Raw genomic sequence first — 16,643 nt, forward strand, 5'->3', positions numbered from 1 at the left:
TCTATGAGAACTACTTCAGGGGTGACCGTGACCGTCTGCTCGGGCTGTGGCATCAGATGGTCACCTTCCGCCGTCATTTCCTGGAAATGAAGGCTGCCACGAACCGGTGAGTAGAAGTTGAGGCCCGATCTCTGGCAGAAAAGATGTACCTTCCCTTCACACCTCTCTGAGGTTCCTTTCTCACAGTTGCCTTCTACACAAACAAGAGCAGCGTAGCCGTGAGAGTGTCTGCTGCTGGTGTCAGCAGGCGACTTCAGACTCTGGGTTACTGTCAGCCATTTCTCTTCCTGGATGATGAACCTTCCTTAATGCGTCGAGCGTGCCTTGGTTCTTGAGTTCTTTGTGCTTTTTCGTTACGCCGTTTTAGGCTTATTCTTCCTCCACCTTCCTGAAAAGTTTATTATGTGGCTGTTGTCGTGAGCCTCTGAGCAGTCGCTCGCCAAGGTGTGTCCTGACCCCAGAGTGTCAGGGGAATGATTTGTCCCCAGCCGAGATGTCATCTTTCCTGGCAGCTTTTCCTCTTGGCGCCATTACGTGCGTGAGAAGCGAGTCAGCTGAGAGAGCTGGTGGTGTGAACGTTGGCTCTTCCTTTGTTCTTCTGCAGAGATTTGTCAGAGCTGAAGGCAGAGCAAACGAGGCTTTCTGGGTCTGTAATGGCAAACTGCTCCCGTCTAAACTGCAGCGTGATGTCCTTCCAGGCCAAGGGGGAGCTGGAGAAGAAGGAGCTTCAGGAGAGGTAAAGGTGTTTTAAACTTTGCTGTTAGCACCGTTCTCTTCTGGGGCTGCCTCTTGCATTCATAGATGGGCTGTGTTCACATTGCAAACACACCCGTTCTGCACGGCCTTGTTTCTGTCCCGAGTCAAACGGTTGCCTTCAACAGAAAGGACGGCAAAAATCGTCTGACTGCCAGAAGCTCCTCTGGGTAAGACCAGACTGGCAAAGAGGTGGCGTATTCCAGTGCTTTTGCTGTGAACTGGTTCTTGGTTGTTACGTGAAACGGGGCCAAGTGGTTTTGGCAGAAGATAACCCCCCTTGCGTTCTAACACTCCTCACCGAGGTGGGAGGCCGGGTGCGGCTGGGTTTAAATTCTGAGTGATGCCCAATTCAGCACTATCAGTCCAATCGCGTTTAATATGTATTAAACTATTACGATTTGGATACACTAATAGTGGGCTGCACCTTCAGTCTAGTCGTGCTCCTGAACTAGCACGGCCTCTCTCAAGTTTTGGTCGCGTTCAGTGAGAAAGCGAAACGACCGGCTACTTAAACAGTGCAGTTTATTTAAACAACAGATATACAGGTTCTTTAGGATTGCCGGTGATAAATACACTGTCTGCAAAGCACGTGCAAATAAAGATATTGCTAAGTATACAAACGCGCGACAAAATTATAAACGATACAGCCTGGCTATAAATGTAGGGTAGAGATTCTCTAGAGAAATTTCTAAGTCCCCGAGGAAGCGCTCGGTGTAATCGAAGTCTTACCCAAAGGCGTCCCTATGGGGGGGAAGAGAGGCTCAGCCCGTCGACTGATCCCGGAAATCAGCGGTGGAATTCTTCGCGATGGTGTCTTCCCTGACATCCCCTCTCTCTTGGGCTATTTTTATATTATTTTTTTATCTTCAAAGTGGAGTTTGAGTGACTTTAGTCATACGTACTTTTATTATGATCAATGTATTAAAGGAGGAGTGTTCACACCTCGGGGGCGGATAGCCTCCGGGATGGAGGTGTGTTTTGGTACATTGTGGTGAGCAAAGTTCGCACCAAAGGGCAGCATTTCATCAACATTTGACGAAATGTTGGCTCGGGTAGCGTGTAGGCCGCTTATCAGTTCCGTAGTACCATCTCGTCCCCATATCTGCTATTCGTCACAAGGGAAGGCCACGGAACAAGCGTGTTCCGTTCCATCCCTCGTGTAGTTTCGCAAACAACCTTGTACAGGGAATCACAGATGTTGCATTCTTCGTGTGCTGGCTGCGGCTGTATTCTACCTCAGAAGCCTCTTGATTTTATGACTTTCCTTAATGTGTGAACAATGCTGTATTTTTGTATTCTTGGCCAATTTAGTAATTATTCCACATTGGTGAGCAAGCGAGAGCAGCCTAAAGAGAGCTCTGTCTCTGGTACAGCCCTTTTGCTCCCCGGGGCGGTGCTAGAGGAGTCGGCAGGAATTTGCCCAGCACCATCCTAAGCACTGTAGCACCTCTGTGCTGACAGTTCCTTGCGAGACTGAGTGCAGAAGGCCTTTGGGGCAAGAAGGGCCATTTTGCAACATGCAGCGTATTAACCGGGCCCCTCCTGTGATCCCATGGTTATTGGATTGGACATTCATAGCCGTCTCCCCAGACAGCTTGCAGGGCCTTGGATTCATTCACTGCAGAAGGCAAAAGTAGTTGTGGGAGTCGTAGTCTGGACTTTCAAAGTCTGTTTTAGCCCAAGAAGAACTTGTGCAAGGCTTGTATCCAACGTATGAAAGAGGAGAGAGAGAACTAAGAGGCAGGAAGCTGTTGCCAGTACCTGAACGTTTTGGAAACGTTCTGTGATGTCTGGAAGCTTGATTTACTTTCTCAATGACGAACGTTTCATCCGTGACAAAGAGCGATGCAGCTCTAGTCAGGAAATGCCGGTGGTGTTTAGGTGTAGGTCCAAAGCCGTTGGAAATCATTCCAACTGCCGTATCTGGGACACAGTATGTGCTCCTGGTTTTGGAAAGGAGAATGTTTTTACATTGACAACTTGTTTGTCTTTCCCCTTCTCACAGACTGAAGGACTTAGTGGCACTCGAAGACAAACACTGCGTGTTACAGCATGAGTTGGTAGTTGCGAGAGAGGCGCTGGAGGAATCGCACCTTGAGAGGGATGTGCTGAAGGAAGAGAAGCATGAGCTTAGAGTGGCCCTGGAGAAGGTATGGCCACCTTGTGATAGCAAGACCAGCACAGATGCTTTTTTCGTGTCAGTAGAGGCCAGGGAACGTGCTGTTCTCCTCCTTGGGAAATGGTGATGAGACCACGCAGGCTCCTTGGGGTAGTTTGTGGGCACGTGCTTCTTGGGAGCGCTGACCTGGGAGTATGTCAGCGAGACGCAGGGGATGTGGAGTTGCTGCTCTCCTCTTCTTCAGAGTAAGTCTTGCTGTATTTGATTTCCTCTGTGCTTCTGTGATTGCAGCTGGAGCAAGAGAATGAGGCTCTGTTGTGTAAAGTGGATGAGATGGAGAGAGCAAAGATCTCTGCCCAGGAGAAGCTGAGCTTGTGTGAAAGAACAAAGAGCGAGCTCTGTGCAGAGAAAGGCCACCTGGAGCAGCTGCTGAAGAAAGCAGAGGAGCAACAAGAGGAGCTGCGGGTAGAGCTGGGGGTCCTGGCAGAGGAGAAGGAAGAAGCCCAAGAGAAACTCCTTGAGGTGAGACCAAAGACCTGGTGCTTCTGGGTGGGCATGTGGCTGCTTGGCTGGGTGAAGCTGTGCGTGTTGGCCTCCTTTTTGGCTTCTGGTGAGTTGCAGAGAGAGGACTGCATCCACGACTCTACTGTTCTCCCGTGTGGCAAAAGCAGCAAACTGTGTAGCTCTGGAGCCTTTGTCTGGGGCAAAAGCCAGGGCTGCACGCAAGGACTCTCACTGCCTTTTGTCCCGCTTCCAGGTTTCCCGCCAGCAAGAGTCGTCTCGCAGTGGCCTGGAGCAGTTGCGCCAGGAGTCCTCTCGCCAAGGGCACGCGCTGGCCGAGGTGTGCGCAGAGAAGGAGTTGCTGGTGCGGGAGAAGGCTGCCCTGGAGGTGCGACTGGCAGCCCTGGAGCGGGAGAGACAAGGCCTTTCGGAGCAGCTGGCAGAGGCCAGGTAAGGGCAGGGAGGAGACCCTGGGCAGGACGTTCTTTAATGTCTGTAATGGTAAAGGTGACAGTGGTTCCACGGGGATTGATTGCATCCTGTGTGCTTTTCACATGTTTTCGCTTCCATGGAGAGAAAATGGAAGAATTGCAAGGAAAAAAAAAGTCAACCTTGATTTGAAGGTTATTTTTCTGACAGCTGAAGCTGGCAAAGCTCTCCTGAGCGTTGGGCTCATGTTTCTGCCCCCTTACGTGTTCCTCTGTGACGTCCACAGCAAGCCGAGTGGGCTCTGAACGGAGCCATAATTAAACCACGCAGACGTTTCCCAGAACGTGAAGTTTCTCTCGGGTCTTGGATTCTTGTTCTGTGCATTTGGACATCGATCTTTCCTTGTCACGTAGTTTGAGGTGGGATCTTCAGAATTGACGGCTGTTGCTTATGGAGGTTGTGAGCAGGACGCTGCCCTTCGGGAGAAGCCAGAGGCTCCTGCAGAAAATGTGGAGGGCCTTCTGTTTCTAAGCTAACTGGTGTTAGTGTGGTGCAGGAGCTAGAGCTGGTGACACCAGCAGCAGGGAACCCTCTCTTGAATTCTCGCCAGCCTTCAGGGGTTCCTGCCCATCACTGATGTCTGTTAAAATGGACATAGTTACTTTGGCCTGCCAGAGACTGGTGTAATCGGAACTGTGTGCTTGTTCTCCTTCTTGAAGATACGTCCTCCGTTGTCCATCCAAGTTTTGCTTGCTGGCACAGGCTTGGTGGGCGCAGCTACCCGTGTGTCGTGGATCAGACCCCAGCAAGTGAAGATTTGGCTATTGCAGTCCAATTCGGCTGGGCTTTCTGTGTGCTGCCAGGTGACAAGGGAAGCCTGGCCATCCCCTGGCAGGGGCCCGCATTGCTATTTGGAAGGGCAGCAATAGGCTCTCTGTGTAGGAGTTTCCACGCGAGCCTTTTTCCGTAGGCAGGGGTAGGGATCTTGCACCGCTTCTTCCTGGAACAACTCCCTGTGGGTGTCAGGAGCAAGCAGCTCCTTTCTCTCTGTATTCACGATTTGCAGGTCAGGGAAGGAGACCCTGGAATGCAGCCTGTTGGAGGCTCAGCAGCACTTGTCTGAGCTGGAGATCAGCAGGAGTCATCTCGAAACCCAGCTCCACGCGGTGGCGCAGGCCAAGGAGGTGATCCAAGGTGAGAGCCTCCCGTTTCTGGTGATCCCGTGCCTGGGGAAGGTGGTATGAAAGCAGCTCTGTGTCCGCAGTGCTTCTGAGGAGTGAAGGAGCTGGAGACAGACCCCTCCTCCACGGAAACTCAAAGGGCGTAAGGTCAGTAAAGTCAGAGCCGCTGTTTGTGCAGACTCTGACTCTTGCCATTTGTCGTGTTTGCAGGGGAAGTGAAGTGCCTTCAGTGGGAGCTGGAAGCGGAGAGGTCTCTCCTGAAGCGGGAACGGCAAAACATGGCGCAAGAGCTCCTGCAGAAAGAAGAGCAGCATACCGACACCCTCAAAGTTCGGGAGGCCGACCACCAAGGGGAGATAAACAAGCTGCTGCAAGACGTGGTAGGAAACACTATGCTTCTGAATGCTTCAAGCCAGCTTTGTGGGCTGGCTTGAGGAGAAGAACAGCCTGAGCGTGGGAAATGGCAGCAATGGTCTGTCCCGGGCGACACGGTGCCGGGCCAGGCAGCAGAGCCAGTGGCTCGTCCTGGAAGGAGCGTGGAGACCCCCAGGACTCTGGTGGGACAGTAAATGCAGGCACGGGTTGCGTGTGGGCGTAAGAGGAGTTCAACAGAAGGTTGGGTGGTCCCCAGCCAAAGCACGGCAGCAAAGGGCTGGGATCTTCCCAGCCTCCCGCCCGCCATGGAGTAGACTCCTAACGCTGCTGCCAGCTGCAGGCGGGGGAACTTTGTTCCTTCCTTTCTGTCCTTTGGCGGCTGACAGAGGTGTTGGAGCAGACGGAACAGGCCCCTTGTTGCTGGTACTGGCGTTCGCGGCCTGTCTTGTGAGGAGGGCACGAGGGTCTGGTCCCTTTCTGACCCTGCAGTCCGTCTGCACCTTTTCCTTGATGAAAAGGGAGCCGAGCTGTGACAATGGAGGCTGTGAGCCTACGCTGTTCTGAGGAGCTTGGCTGAGACTTCTTGTTTGTGTTTGTGCTTGGGCCGAGAAGAAAATGTTTGCTAGTAATTCACCATTCAGCTGCTCAAACGCTTTCCGTCAAGCCCAGAACTAATGAAAGAACTACGCAGCTTGCCGTTAAAATGAATGCGAGTCCAAGAGCTGTGCGTGGGTGGTTGGTTCTCTCCTATCTAGGCAAGATGAAGCAATGTGTGGCGGTTGGGATTTGGCCTGGAAAGGGCACAGTTGACCAAGCGAATGTACTAAACGTAGTAGAATGTTGTAAGGATGGCTGAACAGCAGCGACACTGATGGTGCTTAGAGGAGGCTTTCAGAGATGGAGACTCCTGAGGTCCAGCTTTCCCAGGGTATTAGAGAGAATGGAGATGGTACCGTTGGCTGGTGAGGTTGAAGGCTTCATTGCGCTTTCAGGGTGTTCTTTTGGCGCAGGGATTTCTCCGAGGTGATGTGGAGGAGGGCCCCTGGGAAGGGAGAGTGTTGTTTTGGGCTGTGGGCCGGGAGGAGGAGGAGAAGGGACGTAGCACTGTCCTTTCCTCCATGGTCACTCTCCGCGATGTGTTGACTCTGGCCCTTCTCTCCTTTCTGTGGCACCACTCCCATCATCTGCTCTCTGAATGCCCAGCAGGCGATTGCAGAAGGGCAGCGGCTGTCCTGGCTCTCGGAGAAGAGACTCCTGTCGCAGCGGCTGGAACGTCTGCAGCGAGCAGTTGCAAGGCTGGACCGGGAGAAGACGGAGCTGAAGCAATACAGTGCTGAGCTCAGGAGGACTCTGGAGGAGGTAGACCAGGCTTTCGCTGCCTCTGCGCAGCATCACGGTCCTCTGGAAGGCACCGCATTTCCAGAGGCAGCACTGTGGAGTCCTCGGCTTGTTTCCTTCCCTCTCCCACTGTCCCCTGTGGCCACACGCTTTTGTCTTTTCTCTCTCTTCTGGCACCCCGTTGCCTTCGCAAATGCACGTTCACTGCGGTACCAGCCTTCTTGCCCCAGTGTCCCCATCCACACCCACTGGACACTCTTGTGTCAGGAACTCTTTCCTCCTGCTCGCTCTCTTCCGTGGGCTACTTGGAGTGCTTTTTGGCCCCAGCGTTCTGTGGTGCAATTCACAGTCTCTGAGCAGCCATCTCCTTGCCAGGATGTCCAGAGGTCCTTTTGCTCCTTGTGTGGTGGCAGGTTTCTGTGACCCTTTCTCCTATCCAACGTGCAGGTGGAACGTGAACGGAGGAGGCTGAGGAGATGTTGCAGAGGTCGGGCGCTGCCAGATGCAGGCGGATCTTCTCTCTCCGAGTCTGACCAGCACAAGATGCCGGCGTCTCAGCAGGTGAGACCAGGATCTTACTTGGTGGGAGGAGGCTCTGGCCAGATGGAGGAACGATGGCAGCAGCCCCCCAGTATAGAGCGGGTGAGGAGCAGGAAAGCTCTCATCCAGAGCCGCTGTGGCTGTGCTGATGGGCACAGCTCTGCACGATGCTGTGGCCCGAGTTTTGTTTGGCCATCAGGAAGGGAGGCCGGCAGGCGGTGGGAATACCCAGTCAGACGCGTCCCTTGGCCATGGCCAGACAGCATCGTTCCCCGAGGTCTGGTCTCTGTGGGTCAGGCAGGGTGGGAGAGGGATTGGAGGAAACTCAGAAAACGGAATGGATGGGAAATAGAGAATAGTCTAAGGACGTTCCCCTTGAGTCTTGCTCGTCTTGTTGAGCTTTCCCATTTTCCCTTTTCACGCGCTAGCTGTCACGTTTTCAAGGCAGATGAGAGCAGAAGAGTTCCTCAGTGCCTTGTGTCACCAGTAACTCTCCTGCTGAGGAAAAAGCCTGTGGCAGTAAGGTGGCAGCAGCCCCCGTCTCTCCCTCGGAAAGGGGAGTTGGGTGACTTAATCCTGTAGGAACCTCTCTCTCTCATATCCATGGGATGTCTCGGGGTTGTACGTGTGAATGGTGAGCCAGAGAGAAAGTCAACGTGTTGATAGTGTGAGGTGAGGCCAGGGTGACTCTGGGAGCCTGTGACTTCCATTCCCCGAAGAGCAAGTGTTTGTCGGGGCTGGCGTTAGAGGGTGCGTCTTCCCCGAGAGCCGGTACCGTGGAGCTAGGGCTGGTCCTACCAGCGTGGGCTTGTCTGAGCTCGGCCTTTGGCCTCTTTCAGGTGTCCCTTCCGCAGACGCAGCTGGCGCAAGACGGAAAATAGAAGCGGGACTGGATTGAGTGCTGTGCAAAGACCGGCCAGGAACTTGAAGATCTTGAAGGCCAAAGCTGCTGCTCCGGTGGCAGAGACTCGGGAGCTGCGCTGAACCTTGTCCTGCCGCGGAGCAGCTGCAGCATCGCGGGGTTCCCGTCTTGGGCCCTTCCCTGGACTGTGTTTGTTTTCCTGCGGGCAGGGGGGGTGCATTTGTTCTGTTTAGATTTTGCAGCATGTGCTAGTGATAGTGGGGGTTTATGTTTTTGTACTAAAAACCATTTTGTACTATTTCTGAAGGGAAAAGGGAGAGGGTTTTTTCTGTTTTTGTAATAAAAGCCATTTTGTACTGTTTCTGAAGGAAAGGGAGAGTTGGTTTTTACCTTTTTTGTAGTAAAAGCCATTTTGTACTGTTTCTGAAGGAAAGGGGGAGGGGGGTTTTTACCTTTTTTGTAATAAAAGCCATTTTGTACTGTTTCTTGAAGGAAAAGGAGAGTGCTTGGTACGTTCATGGGTTAGAAAAATGTTAGAGTAGGGACGTCAAAAGAATATGGTTAAAAAGTTCCAGGAGCGCTTTGTATGGAATTGTAGTAGAACTTTGATGGAACTTGAGCTGAACTCCTGAAATTAATCCTTAATTGGCCTAATTAGGGGGATCTCCCAAACCGTTCCAAACTTGGACTTGAATGCATGTGTCTGATGAGGGCTGGTAAGGGAACTGTAGCTCACTCATGGGCTGTATCTCATCACTGTGAACCTGGGACTGTCGGAAACGCGTGGTGTGCTGGCTGTTGTTAAAGGCCCGGCACCCGATTCTGCAGAACTGAAATAAAGCCAAATATCTCGACTCAGTGTGTTGATTGGTTTTTGCCCAGCGGGTGAAGAACCCTGATTTAGGGCCATCTCCTCCGGCCCTGGTTTTTCCCATTCCCTGCTTGCAGCTCCCTTTGGGTGAGCCCTGGCACCGGCTGCTCGAACCTGCTCCGCTGCACCGTTCTGGGCCTCCACAATAGACCTGCCTCCCCGCTGCGCAGCGAGGAGACCCAAAGGACAGGTGGCAGAGCGGTCCCCAGGGGGAGACGCCAGCGTCCGTCCCCAGAGCGGCGGGAACAAGGGTTTTGTGCAGGGCTGCTTGCTCTGAGGAGAAAGAGCCCTGGAGAAAGGATCTCGACACAAGGACCGCCAGAACCCCGGCTCAGCAGAGCTGGAGCAGCCCCTCCGATAGCCCGGCCACAAAGCTTCCCAAAGGAGACAAAAGCTGGGTCTTAGCCTGACCCAGGCTGTGGGAGGGAGGAAGAAGAGGGAAATCATTGCAGGGAAGATGCCCAGACAGACACAGTATGGCCTGGCCTGAAGGAAGGAAGGCACAAGGCACCCCCTGGGAGCAAAGGTTTTATTGTCCGCCTGGTGGAGCTGCGCGGGGGCTCTGTGCCCCAGGAGCCGCACACCTCCTCAGGACCAAACGCTGCCCAAAGCTCCCCAACACGCTCGCCACAATCTCTCGAGCCTCCAGTCCAAATTCCTCCCATCGCTCCGCAGGAGAAGTGTCCAAAGGCTCTGCCTCTCTGGCACTGGCAAACAACCTCCCGCCGACCCCATGGGGAGCCCTCCTGAAGACGTGGAGGGGCTGATCCAGCGCCTTCCCCCATCCAGCACTTCCCCGACCACGGTCTCAGCCTCCTCTTTAAGCTCCTGCTCTTCGGCCAGCGTAGCCCGCAGCAGCGTAGGCTGGATGCTGTTGGGCACGTCTTCTCCGGCACGCTTCTGAGACTAAACTGAGGAGCAGCTTGGCATGAGGGGATGGTCAGGCATGAGGGGATGGTCAGGAAGAGCCGCTGAAGACAGGACTGAAGTGTAATGTGTTGGGATTCTTAACTTTGGGGGGTAGGTATGTATTCAGCTGCCCCACCTTTAAGGGGGCTCGTCCCCATCCCCACTGCGCTCCCGTTGCCATGGCCCGTGTTCCATCTGTAACTGCCAGTCCCTGGCGACGGGCACAACGCATCCCCTCTGCCCTGTGCCCGACAGCCCTTCTCTCCTGCTCCCCACACAGCCCTGCTCTCCTGCTCCTCACAGCTCCTACCCTCCACCCAGCCCTTCCCTTCCCATCCCGCCTGATCCCAATTTCTTTCCCCTAGCGTTGTGATAATGAAGGCAATGAAGAAGAATCCATGTGTGCTGGCAGAGGTACATCCCTGTTCCCTGGAGGTGGGCAGCCCGCAGTGGCTGGGGGGCCGAGACCTTGTCTCGCCCTCTCCCCCCACCCCTGCAAGGCCAGGGGCTGGCAGAAGCCCTTCTGGGCTGCTCATGCCCTGCTGGGATGCAGCATCCCTGCGCCGGGGGGACACGTCCCCACACACAGCCCAGGCTGCCCCGGGCTGGTGCCGCAGGGATGCTCGGCGGGAGCAGGCGGGTGCTGGCCGGAGCCTGAGCCGGTGCCTGCGCTGCCCCTTTCCAGGCTGGAGCCGTGGGAGCTGAGCCCTGCCAGCGGAGCAGCGCCGAGCCCAAAGGCCGCCTGCACCGAGTAAGGAGCTTCTGGGCGCCCAGGCACAACACGCGTGGGCCGGGATCGGTGTGGGGGGGCCCCGGGGTTTGTGCTCGTGGCCCCACATTGCAGGGAGCAGGGCTGCTCACCCCTGCCCTCTCTGCACCATCAGATCCAGAAGACCATGCGAAACACCAAAATAATGAAGATGCAGAAGCAAAGGAGCCTCCAGCTGCAGGCACTGGGGCGTCAGCTCTGGTGGGTGCTGGTGGCCAAGGAGCTGCCCAGGTCCAGCCAGTTCCTGCTGGGGATGTGCCCACGGCTCTCCCTGGCCGGCGAGAGGGGCAGGGGCGTGGAGAGCCCTGTCCCGTGGGTCCCCTCAGCTGGGCAGGGCAGGACCAATGCACTTTTCTGCTTGCCTCTTGTCTTAGGATGTTAGAACTTGCGCTGGAGGCTTCGGAGGATGCTGCCAGGAGTGTGAAGAGAGAGGAAGAAATGGAGGTTGATGAGAAGGAGGAAGTGGAAGAGATGGAGGTGGATGTGGAGGAGGAGGAGGCGATGGATGTGGACCCGCCATCAGGAGGACAGGCACGTGCTCCCCATGCGCTGCCCGCAGGGAGGGAGGGTCTCCTGCCACCGGGATGGGGCTGGGGCTGGGGCTGGGCTGGGTGGTCCCCGCTGCAGGGACACGGCACCTGCTGCCCTCCTGCTGGCGGCACAACGGCCCCCACCGCGCTGCCCTGAGCCCCCGTCCGCTTTGGGCCGGGAGCGATTCCTTAGGGCCGGGACAGGCAAGTGTAAGCCCGAGCCCAGGTGGGGCTCAGCGCCGGCGGCAGAGTCCCCCTGTCCCCAGCGTGTCCCAGGGCTGTGGCCATTGAATGCCCATCGCGTGAAGCCCGACCCGAAGCAGCTGCTGCCGCTGAGCCGGCTCGGGAAGCCCCAGCTCTGCTGGGTGAGGCGCTGCTCGTTAGCCAAACGGCCGTGCCGCTGGCTTTTCTTCCAGGGGCAGCAGACCAGTGGGAGTTCTGGGCAACGTACTGGAGCTGTGAAGAGGAAGAGATGTATATAGTTGTATTTCTATAGTTGTTATATTTCTATAGTTTTTATGTTGTTGTATTTCTCTAGTTGTATTTCTCTAGTTGTATTTCTACCGTTGTGTTTTGTAGTTACTTGTGTTTTTGTCAGTAGTTGTAGGTAGTTGTGTTGTTGTTAATAAAGAGTTGTGTTCACGTTTTTCACACCCAAGTTCTCTTTGCCTTTGTTTGGGCACCCGTGGCATTTGCAGAGTTGTGGTTCCAGTGTCTCGGGGATGGCGGGGCTGGAGGCAGCTGGGGGTGGTGGCACGGCCGCCCTGGGGGCAGGGGGTCCCTGTGCACAGATGGGATGTGGCTCATGGAAGGGACGGCTCTGGGCACCAGCGGGGTTCATGGGATGCTGGGGAGTGGGGTCCCCAACAGCAAAGGGGTCCCCAGCCAAGCACGGACTCTGCCATGACCGACCCCTGCCATGATGCCATCAAAGCAGGCAGGAAACCTGCTGCTGCCCTTGCTGCTGGAGGGAAAGGAAAGGGAGGGACGGGGCACAAGCCAGGATGGGGCTGTGGGAGGGAGGAAGAGGAGGGAGAACATTGCAGGGAAGATGCTCAGACACAGTATGGCCTGGCTGGAAGGAAGGAAGGCACAAGCAAAGACGTGGGAGTAAACTCTTTATTGCAACGCAAGCGGGTGAGGTCTGTGTCTGCTGCCCAGGGGCTCTACACCTCGCTTGCCGCACACCTCCTCAGGTGATGGGCCACAAGCCTTCCCGCGAACCCCCTCCTTTCTGACGCGGGCGGCTGGGGCTCGCCTCCGACAGGCTTTAGACGCAGTGATCTGCGCCGGGCTCCTGTCTGGGCAGGGGCTTGGGACCTGCTGGAGGGACGGGCTGTCGGGACCACTGCGCGCCCATGGAGGGGAGGGCGTCCTTAGCGGGACAGCACGGCTTTCCCTCTCGTGGTGCGCGTGGTTTTGTGACACGCCTTCCAAAACTCAGTTCGGGGGACAGGGCAGGCCCACATTGACAGAACCGCTCCGACGCAGAGTCGACCGTGCAACGTGGCCTGGTCCTCACACTCAAAGTGCTGCCTAAAGGTGTCTCAGAGTCAGCATCGCTACTGACCCTCCCGGCCAGCTTGGCACCTTCCCGTCCCCACTCGTATTGGGAGAAGATGTGGCCTTCCTCCAGATCTGCTTTCGCTCTTCTGCGTCGCCCTGATTTCAGGGAACTCTTGGGTGGGGCTGGGCAAGCTGGTCTTCAAGGCTACAACAGCCGCTCACCCAGGCAAGAAGTGTTGATGGCTCCCGGCGGTTTGGGGGCATCCTTCGACTTGGTCGGGTGTTGCGGAAGCCTTTCCTGAGAAGGAGACACCAGGTTGTGGCTCGCTGTTGCCTGGACAAGCACTCGCAGCCCTGCGTGCTGAGCCTTCCCGCGGGCACAGGCCGGGGCTCTGCTTCAGCCGTGGGACGAGGGCAGAAGAGAAGGGCTTCCCTCGGCACTCTGCGTGGCTGCACGTCGCCTTCCTGCCCGTGCCCACCCCAGCACCCTGCGCAGGCTCAGCTCCGAGCCCCGTAGTCCTTTCCCCGCCACACCGCCTGGACCGAAACGGCAGATCGAACACTGAGGGTGATGAAATTCTATTCTTTAAAAAAGCGGTTCAACTTCCTCCCATTAATTTTCCACCCCTTTATCTCCATATTGTTTTTTCTCCACTTTTCGGCTTTCCCGCCACCCCCCCCCCAATAACCGCGGTCGGGTGGTTTTCTACCGAAAAAGGTCGCCATCGGGTGTTTTTGCGGGGAGCAATGGCGCACAGCAAGGAAGGAGCAGCAGGTCAAGGGAAAGGGAATCCTTGAGCGCTTGTTATTTAACAGGAGTTCTCGTTATTTTCTTTCAGAGAGAAACCATTTGGATTGGAGTTGGGATGTGAAGGACTTGGAGGCCAGAAAATGCACCCCAGTCCCTCGCTGGTGCCCAGAAACCATCGCCGGAGGACGCAGAGATGGAAAGCGTCCCTCCAAAGCCGAGATGCCTTCAGGGGAACTTCAGTTGTGGTGGCTCTGCCGGCTGATTGCCTTCTCGGTACCGTCCACGACAAGGAATTTGGCAGCAGGGAAGGAGGTGGGTGGCGATTTTAGTGATTTTCTTGAGTGTATTTAGAGAAAACTCCCTTGCTGGAATGGCTTCTGTGAGCCACTGGTCAGCAGTTCAGCAGCTCAGCTAATCCCCCCAATTCTATTCGACTAAGACGGCAGGAATGGGCTTGGTGGTAACGAACGCTAATGGTAACGGAGTTGGTAAAGGTTCCAGGGGCCTGTTGGTGGAATTTCTGGGAAACAGGTAACCTGTTAATCCCTTTGGAGTTGCGATGTAGGTTCCTCCTAAAGCCGCGACCTGATTTGATTGTGCGAGTTTGGGGTAAAAACTGAAGGTAAGCATTAAAAATGCGCAATTCAAAAGACTTGAGGATGGTGAGGAAGGCTAAAGGCTGGTCTTGTTGGAACAATTTTTCTCTCGGGCTTTTTTTTTTGCTACCTTCCGGGCAGAATTGCAAGGGGGTTAGGGTGTTTTGGCTGATGAAACAGTAAAATGGGCGCCCAGCCGTGGGAAGAAGAGCAGAGTGTGGGAAAAGGGGGGACAAGGGAAGTGCCGTTGAGGAGTGGGTGTGTGGTTGGTGCAAGGCCCGGTGTGTACAGGCCCTGGCAGTTGCCATTGAGCTTCTGCCGGTGGCTCGGCCAGTCCTCAAGGGTGGGGTTTTTGGGGGCAAAGTTGGCCAGAAATGTGCAGAAATGCCCGGCCAAGCGCTGTCACGGAGCGTTGCCGGCCTCCCGCGTTCTACACAACATTCCGAAGCACTTGGTGCTCGGCGGTGGTGGCTCTTGCAGCTCGCTGCTCTTCTCAGAGCAAACCTGACCACTTGGGAGAGGTTTGAGGAGGAAGAAACCCCCAGTTTTCTTGCCTGATGGGGCCCAAGAGGACTCAGGAGGCAGAACGGTACCGTGGTGGTGCTGGAGAAGTTGTTAGAGGAGAGTGATTAGCACTTTCCTGGGAAATAGGGGCCGTCTTTCTTACAGCTCCTCCCGTAGGCGCGCGTTTCTCCTGCCGGAGCTGTTCCCCGCTCGCCTTCCTCACCTCCTCTTCCTCACGCTTTCAGGCGCATCAACATTGGAAGCCAATTCCAAGCGGAGCTTCCAGACCTCCAGGACACAGCCCGTTTGGAAGAGGAGGAAGAGGGAGCGTCGCTGGTGTGGAAGCCCTGGGGCGACGTGGAAACCAACCCGGAGACGCAGGAGAAAGGTTTGGTTTTGTTTCCTACCGCTTTTCTTCCACTTTGACCCCAGCCAGGGATAGGAGGGGTTGAAAATGCCACCTTTTTGGGCTTGTCTCCCTCCTTTTCTTGCCCGCGTTCCCGTTGGAGGGAAGGAGATGGCTGGGTTTTGGTGGGAGAGGGACTAAAGACTAACGGGCGACGCTCTCGGCAGCGTCTTGCATGAAAAAGGGGCGTTTGGAGCCCTCCCAGCTCATGTGCGGCGCCCTCGGGAGAGGGGAGGTTTCTCTCCGAGCTTTTAAATAGAGCTCTTTGGGGTACCGGACTTCTTTCTCTGGCTTTTCCTCGTCTGCGGTCTCTGCTGCGCTTGTCCTGTTTTCCCTCCCTCTCCTCTGGCCGCTTTTCTGGAGGAAAACGTGACTTTTTGTGGGTTTTTGTTGCGTTTGTAGTTAGAAACCTGCTCCATTTGGCGTCTCCCAAGGGCGGGCCGGGGGGCCGGGTCAACGCGGAGCTGGCTCTGCATTGCCTGCACGAGGCTCAAGGCGACGTGCTGGTAAGAAGCGGCAATTTCTAATGAAGAACGGACTTTGTTCCTGCTTTGAGCTGGGAGTCGCTCCGAGTTTCCTATTGCGCGGGCGGGAGTCTCTTTGCCGAAGGCGCAGGACGTTCTTGGGTGCTGCCTGTCGCGGCATTAACGTCTCGTGGGCTTCCCGAGCCCTCTCCTGGTGCATCACTAAGAGTTGGTTTTGATTCTGGGAGGATTTGGAGAATAGAATTACTCCCGAATGAAGGGATATTGGCTAAAACCCGAGGTGTGTCCTCGATGAGCCCCGAGCGGGTCTGCTTTGCTCCCTCTTCTTGGAAGAAGGGATTTAACACCCCTGGGCTGGGCGTCTGCTGGGGCGTGGCCAGGAGGAGGGAGAATTTCCCTTTTGGCTCCTCCTCCGGAGGAATTTAACTCTTTTTTTCCCTATGAAATCTGGCAGGAGGCGGCGGAGATGCTGCGTGCTGGGCCGCCTCGGAGACCCGAGTCCCATCCCCTGGCTGATTATCATTACACAGGTAAAGGAGGAGAACAGCTCCCGCCGTTCCCTTTGCTCTGATTGAATTGAGGCTTCCAAATGTTCTTTTGGGGTGGGGAAAAGAGTAGTTCTAATCCCTTTCCAGGGCTATTAGGGGCAGGGGATGCCTGTTCTAGTAACTTGGGTGTCGCTGGTTAATTCCTAGGCTCGGATACTTGGACACCGGTGGAGGAGCAATTGTTTAAAGAGGCTTTTTACCTGCATAAGAAGAATTTTCGCCTCATACAGAAGCAGGTAAAGCCGTTAGAGGGAGGCGCAGCTCGTTAGCGTGGGCAGTTTCAACCCAGAAAGACGTATTTTGAGTTGCGTGTTGGAATGCTGTTCTTAGGACGCTTCTTCATGCTAAAAAACCACCGGTACGAGGCAAGTTTTTGCCCTCATGTGTGATGGCAAGGGACTATTTAATCTCTCTGGGAGAAAATAGCAGAGATATTAAAAGAATAACGACAGTTTGTGTGGTGAAACGGAGAATTCTGCCCTGAAAACGCTTCTTGATGGCGTTTTTCAGCAGGTGAAGGTTTCTTTTCTGTCCGAGCTCCCCCGGACGTTGCGTTGCGAGAAGCGCAGGAGAGACTCCTGGTCGATCTGCCCCTTGGGTATTTTACTGCCGCGTTTCCCTTATGAAATGGCTCCTGGTTTTCCTCCCGGCAGATCCAGACTAAAAG

Source organism: Chroicocephalus ridibundus, chromosome 12, assembly GCF_963924245.1.
Source record: "Chroicocephalus ridibundus chromosome 12, bChrRid1.1, whole genome shotgun sequence".
Taxonomy (NCBI): domain Eukaryota; kingdom Metazoa; phylum Chordata; class Aves; order Charadriiformes; family Laridae; genus Chroicocephalus; species Chroicocephalus ridibundus.